Below are 18,346 nucleotides of genomic sequence, written 5' to 3' on the forward strand. Positions count from 1 at the left end.
TACAATACACAATAGTTTGGTACAGTAGGGCACGGTGCTGTAAAGTGTGGTACAGCACAATACAATGCAGTACAGTGTGATACAGCAGAGCACAACATAGCAGTGTGGTACAATGCAGTAGAGTGTGGTACAGTACGACACAGTACAGTGTGGTACTGTGCGGTAGAGTGCGGTACAGTACGACACAGTACAGTGTGGTACTGTGCGGTAGAGTGCGGTACAGTACGGCATAGTACAGTATGACACAGCACAGTGCGGTACAATGCGGTAGAGTGTAGTACAGTACAACACAATATGACACAATACAGTGCGGTAGAGTGTGGTACGGCACAGTATGACACAGTAGTGTGGTAGAGTTTGGTACAGTAGTATGACGCATGTACAGTGTGGCACAGTACAGTACGATACAATAGTGCTGTAGAGTGTGGTACAATACAGTACGAGACTGTACAGTGCGGTAGAGTGTGGTACAGTACAACACAGTCCAGTGGGGTACAGTACAACACAGTACTGTGCGGTAGAGTGTTGGACAGTACAACGCAGTCTAGTGTGGTACTGTACAGGACAACACTGCAGAGTGTGGTACAGTACAACACTGTCCAGTGCGGTAGAGAGTGGTACAGTACAACACTGTACAGTGCGGTAGAGAGTGGTACAGTACAACACTGTACAGTGCGGTAGAGAGTGGTACAGTACAACACTGTACAGTGCGGTAGAGAGTGGTACAGTACAACACTGTACAGTGCGGTAGAATGTGGTACAGTACAGTACAACACTGTACAGTGCGGTAGAGAGTGGTACAGTACAACACTGTACAGTGCGGTAGAGAGTGGTACAGTACAACACTGTACAGTGCGGTAGAATGTGGTACAGTACAGTACAACACTGTACAGTGCGGTAGAGAGTGGTACAGTACAACACTGTACAGTGCGGTAGAGAGTGGTACAGTACAACACTGTACAGTGCGGTAGAGAGTGGTACAGTACAACACTGTACAGTGCGGTAGAATGTGGTACAGTACAGTACACTGTACAGTATGGTAGAGTGTAGTACAATACAGTACAACACTATACAGTGCCGTAGAGTGTGGTACTGTACAGTACAACACTATACAGTGCGGTAGAGTGTGGTACAGTACAACATTGTACAGCGTGGTAGAGTGTAGTACAGTACAACACTGTACAGTGCGGTAGAATGTGGTACAGTACAGTACACTGTACAGTATGGTAGAGTGTAGTACAATACAGTACAACACTATACAGTGCCGTAGAGTGTGGTACTGTACAGTACAACACTATACAGTGCCGTAGAGTGTGGTACTGTACAGTACAACACTATACAGTGCGGTAGAGTGTAGTACAGTACAACACTGTACAGAGTGGTAGAGTGTGGTACAGTAGTGTGGTACCATAGAATCCTCTAAGTGCAGAAGGAAGCCATTCAACCCATTGGGTGCACTGCTATGCAATGCAATACAATGCGGTGCAGTGTGGAACAACATGGTACAGTTCAGTACAACACAGTGCAACACAGTGTGGTACAGCAGTGCGATTCAGTACAGTACAGTGCAGTACAGCAGTTCGATACAATGTGGTACAGCAGTGCGATTCAGTACAATACAGTGCAGTACAGTGTGGTACAGCAGTGCGATTCAGTACAACACAGTGCAGTACAGTGTGGTACAGCAGTGCGATTCAGTACAACACAGTGCAGTACAGTGTGGTACAGCAGTGCGATTCAGTACAACACAGTGCAGTACAGCAGTGCGATTCAGTACAATAGTGTGGTACAGCAGTTCGATACAGTGTGGTACAGCAGTGCAATTCAGTACAATACAGTGTGGTACAGCAGTTCGATACAGTGTGGTACAGCAGTGCAATTCAGTACAATACAGTGTGGTACAGCAGTGCGATTCAGTACAATGCAGAACAGTACAGTGTGGTACAGCAGTGCGATTCAGTACAATGCAGTACAGTGTGGTACAGCAGTGCGATACAGTGCAGTACAGTGTGGTACAGCAGTGCGATTCAGTACAATACAGTGTGGTACAGCAGTGCGATTCAGTACAATGCAGTACAGTACAGTGTGGTACAGCAGTGCGATTCAGTACAATGCAGTACAGTACAGTATGGTACAGCAGTGCGATTCAGTACAATGCAGTACAGTGTGGTACAGCAGTGCGATACAGTGCAGTACAGTGTGGTACAGCAGTTCGATACAGTGTGGTACAGCAGTGCAATTCAGTACAATACAGTGTGGTACAGCAGTTCGATACAGTGCAGTACAGTGTGGTACAGCAGTGTGATTCAGTACAATACAGTGCAGTACAGTGTGGTACAGCAGCGTGATTCAGTACAATACAGTGCAGTACAGTGTGGTACAGCAGTGCGATTCAGTACAATACAGTGTGGTACAGCAGTTCAATACAGTGTGGTATAGCAGTGCGATTCAGCAGTGTGGTGCTGTAGTGCGATACCGTGTGAACTGTACAATACAGTACAATACACTGTAGTACAGCAGAGCGATACAGTACAAAACAGTTAGGTACAGCAGTGCGACTCAGTACAATACAGTGCAGTACAGTGTGGTACAGCAGTGCGATTCAGTACAATACAGTGTGGTACAGCAGTGCGACTCAGTACAATACAGTGCAGTGCAGTGTGGTACAGCAGTGCGATTCAGTACAATACAGTGTGGTACAGCAGTTCGATACAGTGTGGTACAGCTGTGCGATTCAGTACAATACAGTGCAGTACAGTGTGGTACAGCAGTGCGATTCAGTACAATACAGTGCAGTACAGTGTGGTACAGCAGTGCGATTCAGTACAATACAGTGCAGTACAGTGTGGTACAGCAGTGCGATTCAGTACAACACAGTGCAGTACAGTGTGGTACAGCAGTGCGATTCAGTACAATACAGTGCAGTACAGTGTGGTACAGCAGTGCGATTCAGCACAATACAGTACAGTACACTGTAGTACAGCAGAGCGATACAGTACAACAGTGCAGTACACTGTAGTACAGCAGAGTGATGCAGTACAACACAGTGCAGTACAATGTGGTACAGCAGTGCAACTCAGTACAATACAGTGCAGTACAGTGTGGTACAGCAGTGCGATTCAGTACAATACAGTGCAGTACAGTGTGGTACAGCAGTGCGATACAGTACAGTGTGGTACAGCAGTGCGATTCAGTGCAATACAGTGTGGTACAGCAGTGCCACACAGTGCAGTACAGTGTGGTACAGCAGTGCGATTCAGCAGTGTGGTACTGTAGTGCGATACTGTACAATACAGTACAGTACACTGTAGTACAGCAGAGCGATTCAGTACAACACAGTGCAGTACAGTGTGGTACAGCAGTGCGATACAGTGTGGTACAGCAGTGCGATTCAGTGCAACACAGTGCAGTACAGTGTGGTACAGCAGTGCGATACAGTGTGGTACAGCAGTGCGATTCAGTGCAACACAGTGCAGTACAGTGTGGTACAGCAGTGCGATACAGTACAATACAGTGCAGTACAGTGTGGTACAGCAGTGCGATACAGTACAATACAGTGCAGTACAGTGTGGTACAGCAGTGCGATACAGTACAATACAGTGCAGTACAGTGTGGTACAGCAGTGCGATTCAGTGCAACACAGTGCAGTACATTTTGGTACAGCAGAGTGATACAGTACAATACAGTGCAGTACAGTGTGGTACAGCAGTGCGATTCAGTTCAACACAGTGCAGTACAGTGTAGTACAGCAGTGCGATGTAATACAATACAGTGGAGTACAGTGTGGTATAGCAGTGCGATACAGTGTAGTACAGCAATGCGATCCAGCACAATACAGTGCAGTACAGTGTGGTATAGCAGTGCGATACAGTGTGGTACTGCAGTGCGATACAGTGTGGTACAGCAGTGCGATACAGTACAATACAGTGTGGTACAGCAGTGCGATTCAGCACAATGTGGTACAGTGTGGGTCAGCAGTGCGATTCAGTACAATACAGTGCAGTACAATGTGGTACAGCAGTGCGATACAGTACAATACAGTAACAGCAGTGTGATACAGTACGATACAGTATGGTACAACAGTGTAATTCAGCACAATGCGGTACAGTGCGGGACAATGTAGAACAGTTCAGTACAATACGGTGCAGTACAGTGTGGTACAGCAGTGCCATACAGTACAATAGTGCGATACAGCGCAGTACAGTGTGGTACAGCAGTGCCATACAGTACAATAGTGCGATACAGCGCAGTACAGTGTGGTACAGCAGTGCCATACAGTACAATAGTGCGATACAGCGCAGTACAGTGTGGTACAGCAGTGCCATACAGTACAATAGTGCGATACAGCGCAGTACAGTGTGGTACAGCAGTGCCATACAGTACAATAGTGCGATACAGCGCAGTACAGTGTGGTACAGCAGTGCCATACAGTACAATAGTGCGATACAGCGCAGTACAGTGTGGTACAGCAGTGCAATACAGTACAATAGTGCGATACAGCGCAGTACAGTGTGGTGATACAATGTGGTACAGCAGTGCAAAACAGTGCAGTACAGTGTGGTACAGCAGTGTGATTCAGCACAATGCAGTACAGTGTGATGCAGCAGTGCAGTACAGTGTGGTACAGCAGTGCGATACAGTGCAGTACAGTGTGGTACAGCAGTGCAAAACAGTGCAGTACAGTGTGGTACAGCAGTGCAAAACAGTGCAGTACAGTGTGGTACAGCAGTGCGATACAGTACAATACAGTGCAGTACAGTGTGGTACAGCAGTGCGATACAGTACAATACAGTGCAGTACAGTGTGGTACAGCAGTGCGATACAGTACAATACAGTGCAGTACAGTGTGGTACAGCAGTGCGATTCAGTGCAGTACAGTGTGGTACAGCAGTGCGATTCAGTGCAACACAGTGCAGTACATTTTGGTACAGCAGAGTGATACAGTACAATACAGTGCAGTACAGTGTGGTACAGCAGTGCGATTCAGTTCAACACAGTGCAGTACAGTGTAGTACAGCAGTGCGATGTAATACAATACAGTGGACTACAGTGTGGTACAGCAGTGCGATTCAGTACAATACAGTGGAGTACAGTGTGGTATAGCAGTGCGATTCAGTACAATACAGTGGAGTACAGTGTGGTATAGCAGTGCGATACAGTGTAGTACAGCAATGCGATCCAGCACAATACAGTGGAGTACAGTGTGGTATAGCAGTGCGATACAGTACAATACAGTGCAGTACAGTGTGGTATAGCAGTGCGATACAGTGTGGTACTGCAGTGCGATACAGTGCAGTACAGTGTGGTACAGCAGTGCGATTCAGTGTGGTACAGCAGTGCGATTCAGTGCAACACAGTGCAGTACAGTGTGGTACAGCAGTGCGATACAGTACAATACAGTGCAGTACAGTGTGGTACAGCAGTGCGATACAGTACAATACAGTGCAGTACAGTGTGGTACAGCAGTGCGATACAGTACAATACAGTGCAGTACAGTGTGGTACAGCAGTGCGATTCAGTGCAACACAGTGCAGTACATTTTGGTACAGCAGAGTGATACAGTACAATACAGTGCAGTACAGTGTGGTACAGCAGTGCGATTCAGTTCAACACAGTGCAGTACAGTGTAGTACAGCAGTGCGATGTAATACAATACAGTGGAGTACAGTGTGGTATAGCAGTGCGATACAGTGTAGTACAGCAATGCGATCCAGCACAATACAGTGCAGTACAGTGTGGTATAGCAGTGCGATACAGTGTGGTACTGCAGTGCGATACAGTGTGGTACAGCAGTGCGATACAGTACAATACAGTGTGGTACAGCAGTGCGATTCAGCACAATGTGGTACAGTGTGGGTCAGCAGTGCGATTCAGTACAATACAGTGCAGTACAATGTGGTACAGCAGTGCGATACAGTACAATACAGTGTGGTACAGCAGTGCGATTCAGCACAATGTGGTACAGTGTGGGTCAGCAGTGCGATTCAGTACAATACAGTGCAGTACAATGTGGTACAGCAGTGCGATATAGTACAATACAGTGTGTACAGCAGTGCGATACAGTACGATACAGTGTGGTACAACAGTGTAATTCAGCACAATGCGGTACAGTGCGGGACAATGTAGAACAGTTCAGTACAATACGGTGCAGTACAGTGTGGTACAGCAGTGCCATACAGTACAATAGTGCGATACAGCGCAGTACAGTGTGGTACAGCAGTGCCATACAGTACAATAGTGCGATACAGCGCAGTACAGTGTGGTACAGCAGTGCCATACAGTACAATAGTGCGATACAGCGCAGTACAGTGTGGTACAGCAGTGCCATACAGTACAATAGTGCGATACAGCGCAGTACAGTGTGGTACAGCAGTGCCATACAGTACAATAGTGCGATACAGCGCAGTACAGTGTGGTACAGCAGTGCCATACAGTACAATAGTGCGATACAGCGCAGTACAGTGTGGTACAGCAGTGCAATACAGTACAATAGTGCGATACAGCGCAGTACAGTGTGGTGATACAATGTGGTACAGCAGTGCAAAACAGTGCAGTACAGTGTGGTACAGCAGTGTGATTCAGCACAATGCAGTACAGTGTGATGCAGCAGTGCAGTACAGTGTGGTACAGCAGTGCGATACAGTGCAGTACAGTGTGGTACAGCAGTGCAAAACAGTGCAGTACAGTGTGGTACAGCAGTGCAAAACAGTGCAGTACAGTGTGGTACAGCAGTGCGATACAGTACAATACAGTGCAGTACAGTGTGGTACAGCAGTGCGATACAGTACAATACAGTGCAGTACAGTGTGGTACAGCAGTGCGATACAGTACAATACAGTGCAGTACAGTGTGGTACAGCAGTGCGATTCAGTGCAGTACAGTGTGGTACAGCAGTGCGATTCAGTGCAACACAGTGCAGTACATTTTGGTACAGCAGAGTGATACAGTACAATACAGTGCAGTACAGTGTGGTACAGCAGTGCGATTCAGTTCAACACAGTGCAGTACAGTGTAGTACAGCAGTGCGATGTAATACAATACAGTGGACTACAGTGTGGTACAGCAGTGCGATTCAGTACAATACAGTGGAGTACAGTGTGGTATAGCAGTGCGATTCAGTACAATACAGTGGAGTACAGTGTGGTATAGCAGTGCGATACAGTGTAGTACAGCAATGCGATCCAGCACAATACAGTGGAGTACAGTGTGGTATAGCAGTGCGATACAGTACAATACAGTGCAGTACAGTGTGGTATAGCAGTGCGATACAGTGTGGTACTGCAGTGCGATACAGTGCAGTACAGTGTGGTACAGCAGTGCGATTCAGAACAATACAGTGCAGTACAGTGTAGTATAGCAGTGCGATACAGTGTGGTACTGCAGTGCGATACAGTGCAGTACAGTGTGGTACAGCAGTGCGATTCAGTACAATACAGTGCAGTACAGTGTGGTATAGCAGTGCGATACAGTGTGGTACTGCAGTGCGATACAGTGCAGTACAGTGTGGTACAGCAGTGCGATTCAGAACAATACAGTGCAGTACAGTGTGGTACAGTGCGATTCAGCACAATGTGGTACAGTGTGGGTCAGCAGTGCGATACAGTGCAGTACAGTGTGGTACAGCAGTGTGATACAGTACAATAGTGCGATACAGCGCAGTACAGTGTGGTACAGCAGTGCGATATAGTACAATACAGTGTGTACAGCAGTGCGATACAGTACGATACAGTGTGGTACAACAGTGTAATTCAGCACAATGCGGTACAGTGCGGGACAATGTAGAACAGTTCAGTACAATACGGTGCAGTACAGTGTGGTACAGCAGTGCCATACAGTACAATAGTGCGATACAGCGCAGTACAGTGTGGTACAGCAGTGCCATACAGTACAATAGTGCGATACAGCGCAGTACAGTGTGGTGATACAATGTGGTACAGCAGTGCAAAACAGTGCAGTACAGTGTGGTACAGCAGTGTGATTCAGCACAATGCAGTACAGTGTGATGCAGCAGTGCAGTACAGTGTGGTACAGCAGTGCAAAACAGTGCAGTACAGTGTGGTACAGCAGTGCAAAACAGTGCAGTACAGTGTGGTACAGCAGTGCAAAACAGTGCAGTACAGTGTGGTACAGCAGTGCAAAACAGTGCAGTACAGTGTGGTACAGCAGTGCAATACAGTACAATACAGTGCAGTACAGTGTGGTACAGCAGTGCAACACAGTGCAGTACAGTGTGGTATAGAAGTGCGAAACAGTGCAGTACAGTGTGGTACAGCAGTGCGATTCAGCACAATGCAGTACAGTGTGGTACAGCAGTGCAATTCAGTACAATACAATGTGGTACAGCAGTGCGAAACAGTACAATACAGTACAGTGTGGGACAGCAGTGCGATATAGTGCAGTAGAGTGTGGTACAGCAGTGCGATACAGCACAATGCGGTACAGTGTGGGACAACAGTGCAATTCAGCACAATAGGGTACAGTGTAGTACAGCAGTGCGATTCGTTAAATACAGTGCAGTAGTGGTACAGCAGTGGGATTTAGTACAATACAGTGTGGTACAGCAGAGCGATACAGTGCAGTACAGTGTGGTACAGCAGTGCAATACAGTGCAAAACAGTGCGATACAGTGCAGTAAAGTGTGGTACAGCAGTGTGATACAGTAGTGTGGTACAGCAGTATAGTTCAGTACAATGAGATACAGTGTGGGGCGTGGTACAGTTCAGTACAATAGTGTGGTACAGCTGTGCGATTCAGTCTAATACATGCAGTACAGTGTGGTACAGCAGTGCGATACAGTACAATACAGTGCAGTACAGTGTGTACAGCAGTGCAATACTGTGCAATACAGTGCAGTTCAGTGTGTACAGCAGTGCGATTCAGTCTAATACATGCAGTACAGTGTGGTACAGCAGTGCGATACAGTACAATACAGTGCAGTACAGTGCAGTTCAGTGTGTACAGCAGTGCAATTCAGTCTAATACATGCAGTACAGTGTGGTACAGCAGTGCGATACAGTACAATACAGTGCAGTACAGTGTGTACAGCAGTGCAATACTGTGCAATACAGTGCAGTTCAGTGTGTACAGCAGTGCGATACAGACAATACAGTGCAGTACAGTATGGTACAGCAGTGCAATACTGTGCAATACAGTGCAGTTCAGTGTGTACAGCAGTGCGATACAGACAATACAGTGCAGTACAGTATGGTACAGCAGTGCGATACAGTGCAGTACAGTGTGGTACAACAGTGCAATTCAGCACAATGCGGTACAGTGCGGGACAATGTAGTATAGTCCAGTACAATACGGTGCAGTACAGTGTGGTACAGCAGTGTGATACAGTGTGGTACAGCAGTGTGATACAGTGTGGTACAGCAGTGTGATACAGTGTGGTACAGCAGTGCAATACAGTACAATACAGTGCAGTACAATGTGGTACAGCAGTGCGATACAGTGTGGTCAGCAGTGCGATGCAGTGCAGTACAGAGTGATGCAGCAGTGCGATACGGTGCAGTAGTGTGGTACAGCAGTGCGATACATTGTGGTGCAGTACAGCAGTGCGATGCAGTACAGTGTGATGCAGCGGTGCGATACAGTGCAGTAGTGTGGTACAGCAGTGCGATACAGTGTGGTACAGCAGTGCGGTACAGTGCAGTACAGTGTGGTACAGCAGCGTGGTACAGCAGTGCGGTACAGCAGTGCGGTGCAGCGCGGTACAGCAGTGCGTTGCAGCGCGGTACAGCAGTGCGATGCAGCGCGGTACAGCAGTGCGATGCAGCGCGGTACAGCAGTGCGATGCAGCGCGGTACTGCAGTGCGATGCAGCGCGGTACAGCAGTGCGATGCAGCGCGGTACAGCAGTGCGATGCAGCGCGGTACTGCAGTGCGATGCAGCGCGGTACAGCAGTGCGATGCAGCGCGGTACTGCAGTGCGATGCAGCGCGGTACTGCAGTGCGATGCAGCGCGGTACAGCAGTGCGATGCAGCGCGGTACAGCAGTGCGATGCAGCGCGGTACAGCAGTGCGATGCAGCGCGGTACAGCAGTGCGATGCAGCGCGGTACAGCAGTGCGATGCAGCGCGGTACAGCAGTGCGATGCAGCGCGGTACAGCAGTGCGATGCAGCGCGGTACAGCAGTGCGATGCAGCGCGGTACAGCAGTGCGATGCAGCGCGGTACAGCAGTGCGATGCAGCGCGGTACAGCAGTGCGATGCAGCGCGGTACAGCAGTGCGATGCAGCGCGGTACAGCAGTGCGATGCAGCGCGGTACAGCAGTGCGATGCAGCGCGGTACAGTGTGGTACCATACAATAGTGTTATACAGTACAATACAGTGCAGTATAGTGTGGTGTGATGTGGTACAGTACTGTAATGCATGGTGTCATAGTGGTTAGCACTACTGCCTCACAGTGGCAGCGACTCGGGTTAAATTCTGGCCTTGGATGACTGTGTGGAGTTTGTAATGTTCTTCCCGTGTCTGCGTGGGTTTCCTCCCACAGTCCAAAGATGTGTAGGTTAGGTGATGGGACGAGGTAATGTGATTCGGTAAGGTGCACTTTCAGAGAGTCGATGCCGCATCAATGGGCCAAACAGCCGCCTTCTCCACTGTAGGGATTTTATGGCTTATGGTTTTTATGGTGTGGTGCAGTACAATACAGTACAGTGGTGTGGTAGAGGATGGTATAGTGTGGTAGAGGATGGTATAGTGTGGTAGAGGATGGTATAGTGCAGTACAGTTCAGTACAGTGTGGTATATAGGGTGTGGTACAGTCTGGTACAGTTGTGGTCAATACCGTGCGATGCAATACTGTGTGGTACAATGCAGTGCAGTAGTGTGGTACAGTACAGTGCAGTGTTGCATATTGTCGGGCAGTATGGTACAGTGCAGTGCAGTGTTGCATATTGTCGGACAGTGTGGTGCAGTGTTGCATATTGTCAGGCAGTATGGTACAGTGCAGTGTTGCATATTGTCGGGCAGTATGGTACAGTGCAGTAGTGTGGTGCAGTGTTGCATATTGTCGGGCAGTATGGTGCAGTGCAGTGTTGCATATTGTCGGGCAGTATGGTGCAGTGCAGTGTTGCATATTGTCGGGAGTATGGTGCAGTGCAGTGTTGCATATTGTCGGGCAGTATGGTACAGTGCAGTAGTGTGGTGCAGTGCAGTGTTGCATATTGTCGGGCAGTATGGTGCAGTGCAGTGCAGTGTTGCATATTGTCGGGCAGTATGGTGCAGTGCAGTGTTGCATATTGTCGGGCAGTATGGTGCAGTGCAGTGTTGCATATTGTCGGGCAGTATGGTGCAGTGCAGTGTTGCATATTGTCGGGCAGTATGGTGCAGTGCAGTATATTGTTGGGCAGTATGGTACAGTGCAGTAGTGTGGTGCAGTGCAGTGCAGTGTTGCATATTGTCGGACAGTATGGTGAAGTGCAGTGTTGCATATTGCCGGGCAGTATGGTACAGTGCAGTGCAGTGTTGCATATTGTCGGACAGTATGGTGCAGTGCAGTGTTGCATATTGTCGGGCAGTATGGTACAGTGCAGTGCAGTGTTGCATATTGTCGGACAGTGTGGTGCAGTGCAGTGCAGTGTTGCATATTGTCGGGCAGTATGGTACAGTGTAGTGCAGTGTTGCTAATTGTCGGACAGTGTGGTGCAGTGCAGTGCAGTGTTGCATACTGTCGGGCAGTATGGTGCAGTGCAGTGTTGCATACTGTCGGGCAGTATGGTACAGTGCAGTGCAGTGTTGCATATTGTCGGGCACAATGACGTACAGAGTTGGACAGCATGGCCAGTCTGTGTAGGGGCTACGAAGCCTGTGTGTGTGTGTATCTGTCAGGGGCGAACAGAACTGTGCCAAGCCATGATGCCCTCTGCAGTTCAATAGTTTACTGACAGTCAATGGCGAGGCACATGCACGATGAATGGCCAGTTGAATGAGAGATACCGGTACTTGTGGAACTACAATCTTTTTCAGAAAAGACTAAAACACAAACCTGATTAAGATAATGGGCACAGGACTCAGCCTTCCATCTGCGTCTAATCTCCTTTGAACATCACCAACAGACTCAGCAAAGGCCCGTTGGCCACGCATTTTCGGCTGTTAACTGAGTAAAGACCTTACGCTGTTCAGTAATATCTGTGCTCCTCACTGTAGACCATCTTAAGGCTGTCAGTCGCTGTCCCTCTCTCTCGCTCCAATTTCTCTCTCTCTTCTTTATATCAGGAGGGTTCAAGTATGAATCTGTCAATCAGCTGCTGAGATGGAATGCAGTTTCTCTCTCCTGAGAAATCGGATCATCAGCTTCCAATTGATTCCCTGCGATACTCAGCAGACCATTGACCTGCTCCCTTACCCTCAGTCGCCGAGACTTACCAGCTTCAGTACTGCCTTCAGTACAGGCAGTGGCGGAGGGGGAGGGGTGGGGAGGGGAGGGGTAGGTTGGTCGAGTCTCAGGTTTCCTCTGTACAGAATTTTTTAATGTGTTGCCAACTCAAGCTGAATGTAATCCTGGAGGTTTCATCACGTGACCTGGCAACTCCCGAATGGGAACAGTAATCAAATGGGATTGACTTTGCGGGAGAGATATTTTTCTCTGAGGTGTTTTACAACTAATTAGTGGAAATATATTTTTTATTAACTTAGAGTACCCAATTACTGTTTTTTTCCCAATTAAGGGGCATTTTAGCGTGGCCAATTCACCTACCCTGCACATCTTTGGGTTGTGGGAGTGGGACCCACGCAGACACGGGGAGAACGTGGAAACTCCACACGGACAGTGACCCGGGGCCGGGACTGAACCTGGGTCCTCGCTGCCATGAGGCAGCAGTGCTAACCACTGCGCCACCGTGCCACCCCAATTATTGGAAATATTGATAGAAAGTGAAAAAAGACTCACTGAATTGCCTCTGATTGATTTTTTCAAAATTTCTTCGCAGTCAGTGAGTGCCGACGAATTCATCCGTAAATCACGGTGGCACAGTGGTTAGCGCTGTTGCTTCACAGCGCCAGGGACCCGGGTTCGATTCCCGGCTTGGGTCACTGTCTGTGCAGAGTTTGCACGTTCTCCCCGTGTCTGCGTGGGTTTCCTCCGGGTGCTCCGGTTTCCTCCCACAAGCCCCGAAAGACACGCTGTTAGGTAAATTGGACATTCTGAATTCTCCCTCTGTGTACCCGAACAGGCGCCGGAGTGTGGCGACTAGGGGATTTTCACAGTAACATCATTGGAGTGTTAATGTAGGCCTACTTGTGACACTAATAAAGATTATTATTATAAAAATCCCTGGAACTCCAGGCCAATCCTGGTGGATTGGCCACTTGGAGTTTTCAATGAGGATGTGGTTGGTATGTGGGGGCTGGGGTGGTGAGAATGACAGGGGGATGGTGGCAGGGACCAGGACTCAGAGAGAGACAGGGCTGGCATTTCAGGGAGTCCCGCTAAACCGTGAGGCTGATTGACTGAAATCCTGGGCGGGATTCTCTGATCCTGAGGCTAAGTGTTGACGCCGTCTTAAACGGCGCGTGTTCCTCGACGGCGTCAACATGCCCTCAGGAGCAGCAATTCAGACCCCTACAGGGGGGCCAGCATGGCACTGGAGCGACCCACGCCGCTCCAGCTGCGGGTCCCCGCCATCAGATGGGCGCCGCGGGTCGGCGCATGTGCAGTGGCTCCCTTCTCCGCACCGGCCCCGACGCAACATGGCGTAGGGCTACAGGGGCCGGCGTGGAATAAATGTGGTCCCCAGTCCGAGAGGCTGGCCCGCCGATCGGTAGGCCCCGAACGCGGGCCAGGCCACAGCGGAGGCCCCCCACCCGGGGTTGGACCCCCCTCCCCTCCACCAGGCAGCCCCCAGACGCGTCCACGCCGAGGTCCTGCCGGGTAAGAGAGGTGTGAATGGCGCCGGTGGGACTCAGCTTTCGGCCCATCCTGGGCCGAGAATTGCCGTAGAGCGGCCCCCAACCGGCGCTGCGCCAACCTCGCCGGCGCCAATGGCACCAATTCTCCGCTCTCCGGAAAATCGGCGGACCAGCGTGGCGTCATTCGCCCCAGTCCCGGCGATTCTCCGGCCTGGCCCCGGGGTGAGAGAATCCCGCCCAGGCCTGTCAGCCCTATATCCCCAAGCACGGACTGAACCCAAAACCAGACTGACCCCAGACTCAGACTGACCCCAGACTCAGACTGACCCCAGACTCAGACTGACCCCCGACTCAGACTGACCCCAGACTCAGACTGACCCCAGACTCAGACTGACCCCAGACTCAGACTGACCCCAGACTCAGACTGACCCCCAACTCAGACTGACCCCAGACTGACCCCAGACTCAGACTGACCCCAGACTCAGACTGACCCCAGACTCAGACTGACCCCAGACTCCGACTGACCCCAGACTCAGACTGACCCCAGACTCAGACTGACCCCCGACTCAGACTGACCCCCGACTCAGACTGACCCCCGACTCAGACTGACCCCCGACTCAGACTGACCCCCGACTCAGACTGACCCCCGACTCAGACTGACCCCAGACTCAGACTGACCCCAGACTCAGACTGACCCCAGACTCACACTGACCCCCGACTCAGACTGACCCCCGACTCAGACTGACCCCCGACTCAGACTGACCCCCGACTCAGACTGACCCCAGACTCACACTGACCCCAGACTCACACTGACCCCAGACTCACACTGACCCCAGACTCACACTGACCCCGACTCAGACTGACCCCCGACTCAGACTGACCCCCGACTCAGACTGACCCCCGACTCAGACTGACCCCCGACTCAGACTGACCCCCGACTCAGACAGACCCCCGACTCAGACTGACCCCCGACTCAGACTGACCCCCGACTCAGACTGACCCCCGACTCAGACTGGCCCCCGACTCACACTGACCCCCGACTCACACTGACCCCCGACTCACACTGACCCCCGACTCAGACTGACCCCGACTCAGACTAACCCCCAACTCAGACTGACCCCCGACTCAGACTGACCCCCGACTCAGACTGACCCCCGACTCAGACTGACCCCCGACTCAGACTGACCCCCGACTCAGACTGACCCCCGACTCAGACTGACCCCCGACTCAGACTGACCCCCGACTCAGACTGACCCCCGACTCAGACTGACCCCCGACTCAGACTGACCCCCGACTCAGACTGACCCCCGACTCAGGCTGACCCCCGACTCAGGCTGACCCCCGACTCAGACTGACCCCCGACTCAGACTGACCCCCGACTCACACTGACCCCAGACTCACACTGACCCCAGACTCACACTGACCCCCGACTCACACTGACCCCCGACTCAGACTGACCCCAGACTCAGACTGACCCCAGACTCACACTGACCCCGACTCACACTGACCCCAGACTCAGACTGACCCCAGACCCAAATCGAAGCCGATTCTTTCAACACGTTGGATGTTCGCTTTTTTTATGGGATCTTATTCCGTCCTTACATTCCAAAAATAATTAGATTTCAAGGATGTTGTTAATCTGCCTGACAGAAAAATGATAAAAATAAATAAATTAAGCAAATATAGGAATCTCCCATAATCGATGCTTCAATCTGGACCAACCTCAGCAACTTGTATTTATTCAGAGCCCTTGATACAGTAAAACATTCCAAAGTGGTTCACAGGATTATTATCAAACAAAATTACAGGTATAGTATAATCACGAATAAATCCAATGAGGAATTCAGGAGAAACTTCGTCACCGAGAGAGTGGTGAAAATGTGGCACTCGCTCCCACAGCGAGTGGTTGAGGTGAAAAGTGTCGATACATTTAAGGGAAAGCTCGATAAACTCACGAAGGAGAAAGGAATAGAAGGAGATGTTGATAGGGCGAGAGGAAGAAGGGATGGGACCGGCTCCTGTGGAGCAGAAACATCAGCACCAAATAGATGGGCCAAATAGATGAAAAATGAAATGAAAAATGAGAATCGCTTATTGTCACGAGTAGGCGTCAAATGAAGTTACTGTGAAAAGCCCCGAGTCGCCACATTCCAGCGCCTTTTCGGGGAGGCTGTTACGGGAATCGAACCGTGCTGCTGGCCTGCCTTGGTCTGCTTTCAAAGCCAGCGATTTAGCCCAGTGCTAAACAGCCCCTAAGATGGAATGAAATGTAAGATTCTATGTAGAAATTTGAGACTGAGTCACATAAGGAGATATTCAGTCAGCTGACCAAAAACTTGGTCAAACTGGTAGGTTTTTAAGAGTGTCTATAAGTGGGCAGCACGGTGGCGCAGTGGTTAGCACTGCTGCCTCACGGCGCCGAGGTCCCAGGTTCGATCCCGGCTCTGGGTCACTGTCCGTGTGGAGTTTGCACATTCTCCCCGTGTCTGCGAGGGTTTCACCCCCACAACCCAAAGATGTGCAGGGTAGGTGGGTTGGTCACGCTAAGTTGCCCCTTAATTGGAAAAACTGAATTGGGTACTATAAATTCATTTTTAAAAAGAATCAATCGATGGAGTAAAAAATAAATGGTAGCGGTAGCACAAGTGGCTAGCACTGTGGCCAGACTGGGGCAGCATGGTAGCATAGTGGTTAGCATCAATGCTTCACAGCTCCAGGGTCCCAGGTTCGGTTCCCGGCTGGGTCACTGTCTGTGCGGAGTCTGCACGTCCTCCCCGTGTGTGCGTGGGTTTCCTCCGGGTGCTCCGGTTTCCTCCCACAGTCCAAAGATGTGCGGGTTAGGTGGATTGGCCATGCTAAATTGCCCGTAGTGTTCTAAAAAGTAAGGTTAAGGGGGAGTTGTTGGGTTATGGGTATAGGGTGGATACGTGAGTTTGAGTAGGGTGATCATTGATCGGCACAACATCGAGGGCTGAAGGGCCTGTTCTGTGCTGTACTGTTCTAAATTATAAAGTTCTATACAGCTGCAACATGACTTGCCAATTCTTATACTCAATGCCCCAGCCAATGAAGGCAAGCATGTCATATGCCTTCTTGACTAACTTCTCCACCTGTGTTGCCCCTTTCAGTGACCTGTGGACCTGTACACCAAGATCTCTCTGACTTTCAATACTCTTGAGGGTTCTACCATTCACTGTATATTCCCTACCTGCATTAGACCTTGCAAAATGCATTACCACATTTGTCCGGATTAGACCTTCCAAAATGCATTAGCTCACATTTGCCATTTGTTCTGTGGGGTCAGTACCAATGGGCATCATCACAGTAGAAATGTAATCACAAGGTTGTTTTGTTATGCTCTTGACGTAGCGTAAGCTGCTTCCTTGATGTGCACTCCGACAAAGGAAGGTTCAGGCTTGGAGATAACTTCAACACATTTATTAAACTGTTAACAATCCTCCTACTTGGATTCGACTCTCCTGTTAATCCTGCTATAGCTACTTAGACTGACAAACCAGTCTGCTACAATCCACGTGGTGGGTGTGATGTGTTTCAAATCAACCCTGTGTACTCACTGAGTGTCTCCACTGGAAAGAGGAAGATCATGTGTGCTGTGTTCTTTTATATACGAGGGAACAAGCGGTCCTAGATCTTGTCCTGTATAATGAGACAGGATTGATTCATGATCTCATGTTTAGGGATATACTCGGAAGGAGCGATCACAATATGATGGAATTTAAAATACAGATGGAGGGTGAGAAGGTAAAATCAAATATTAGTGTTTTGTGTTTAAACAATGGAGATTACAATAGGATGAGATAAGAACTAGCTAAGGTAGACTGGGAGCAAAGACTTTATGGTGGAACAGTTGAGGAACAGTGGAGAACCTTCCAAGCAATTTTTCACAGTGCTCAGCAAAGGTTTATACCAACAAAAAGGAAGGCCGGTAGAAAGAGGGAAAATCGACCGTGGATATCTAAGGAAATAAGGGAGAGTATCAAATTGAAGGAAAAAGCATACAAAGTGGCAAAGATTGGTGGGAGACTAGAAGACTGGGAAATCTTTAGGGGGCAACAGAAAGCTACTAAAAAAGCTATAAAGAAGAGTAAGATAGAGTATGAGAGTAAACTTGCTCAGAATATAAAAACAGACAGTAAAAGTTTTTACAAATATATAAAACAAAAAAGAGTGGCTAAGGTAAATATTGGTCCTTTAGAGGATGAGAAGGGAGTTTTAATAATGGGAGATGAGGAAATGGCTGAGGAACTGAACAGGTTTTTTGGGTCGGTCTTCACAGTGGAAGACACAAATAACATGCCAGTGACTGATAGAAATGAGGCTATGACAGGTGAGGACCTTGAGAGGATTGTTCTCACTAAGGAGGTAGTGATGGGCAAGCTAATGGGGCTAAAGGTAGACAAGTCTCCTGGCCCTGATGGAATGCATCCCAGAGTGCTAAAAGAGATGGCTAGGGAAATTGCAGATGCACTAGT

At 49.4% G+C, this 18,346-nt stretch overlaps 1 protein-coding gene across 2 annotated transcripts in view; it reads right to left on the reverse strand.

The window, feature by feature from the left end:
* Positions 1–18,346, reverse strand: part of ano8b (anoctamin 8b) — a 131,847-nt gene that overhangs the window by 90,112 nt on the left and 23,389 nt on the right. Inside the window, exon 1 of one of the 2 annotated variants that reach the window (XM_038777665.1) lies at positions 11,992–12,351. The exons of the other annotated variant lie outside the window; for it this stretch is intronic. The gene's annotated coding sequence lies outside the window, so the exon portion shown is untranslated. Of the gene's footprint in view, positions 1–11,991; positions 12,352–18,346 lie in introns of those variants that run through there. 2 annotated transcript variants of the gene reach the window in all.

Source organism: Scyliorhinus canicula, chromosome 18, assembly GCF_902713615.1.
Source record: "Scyliorhinus canicula chromosome 18, sScyCan1.1, whole genome shotgun sequence".
NCBI classification, from domain to species: domain Eukaryota; kingdom Metazoa; phylum Chordata; class Chondrichthyes; order Carcharhiniformes; family Scyliorhinidae; genus Scyliorhinus; species Scyliorhinus canicula.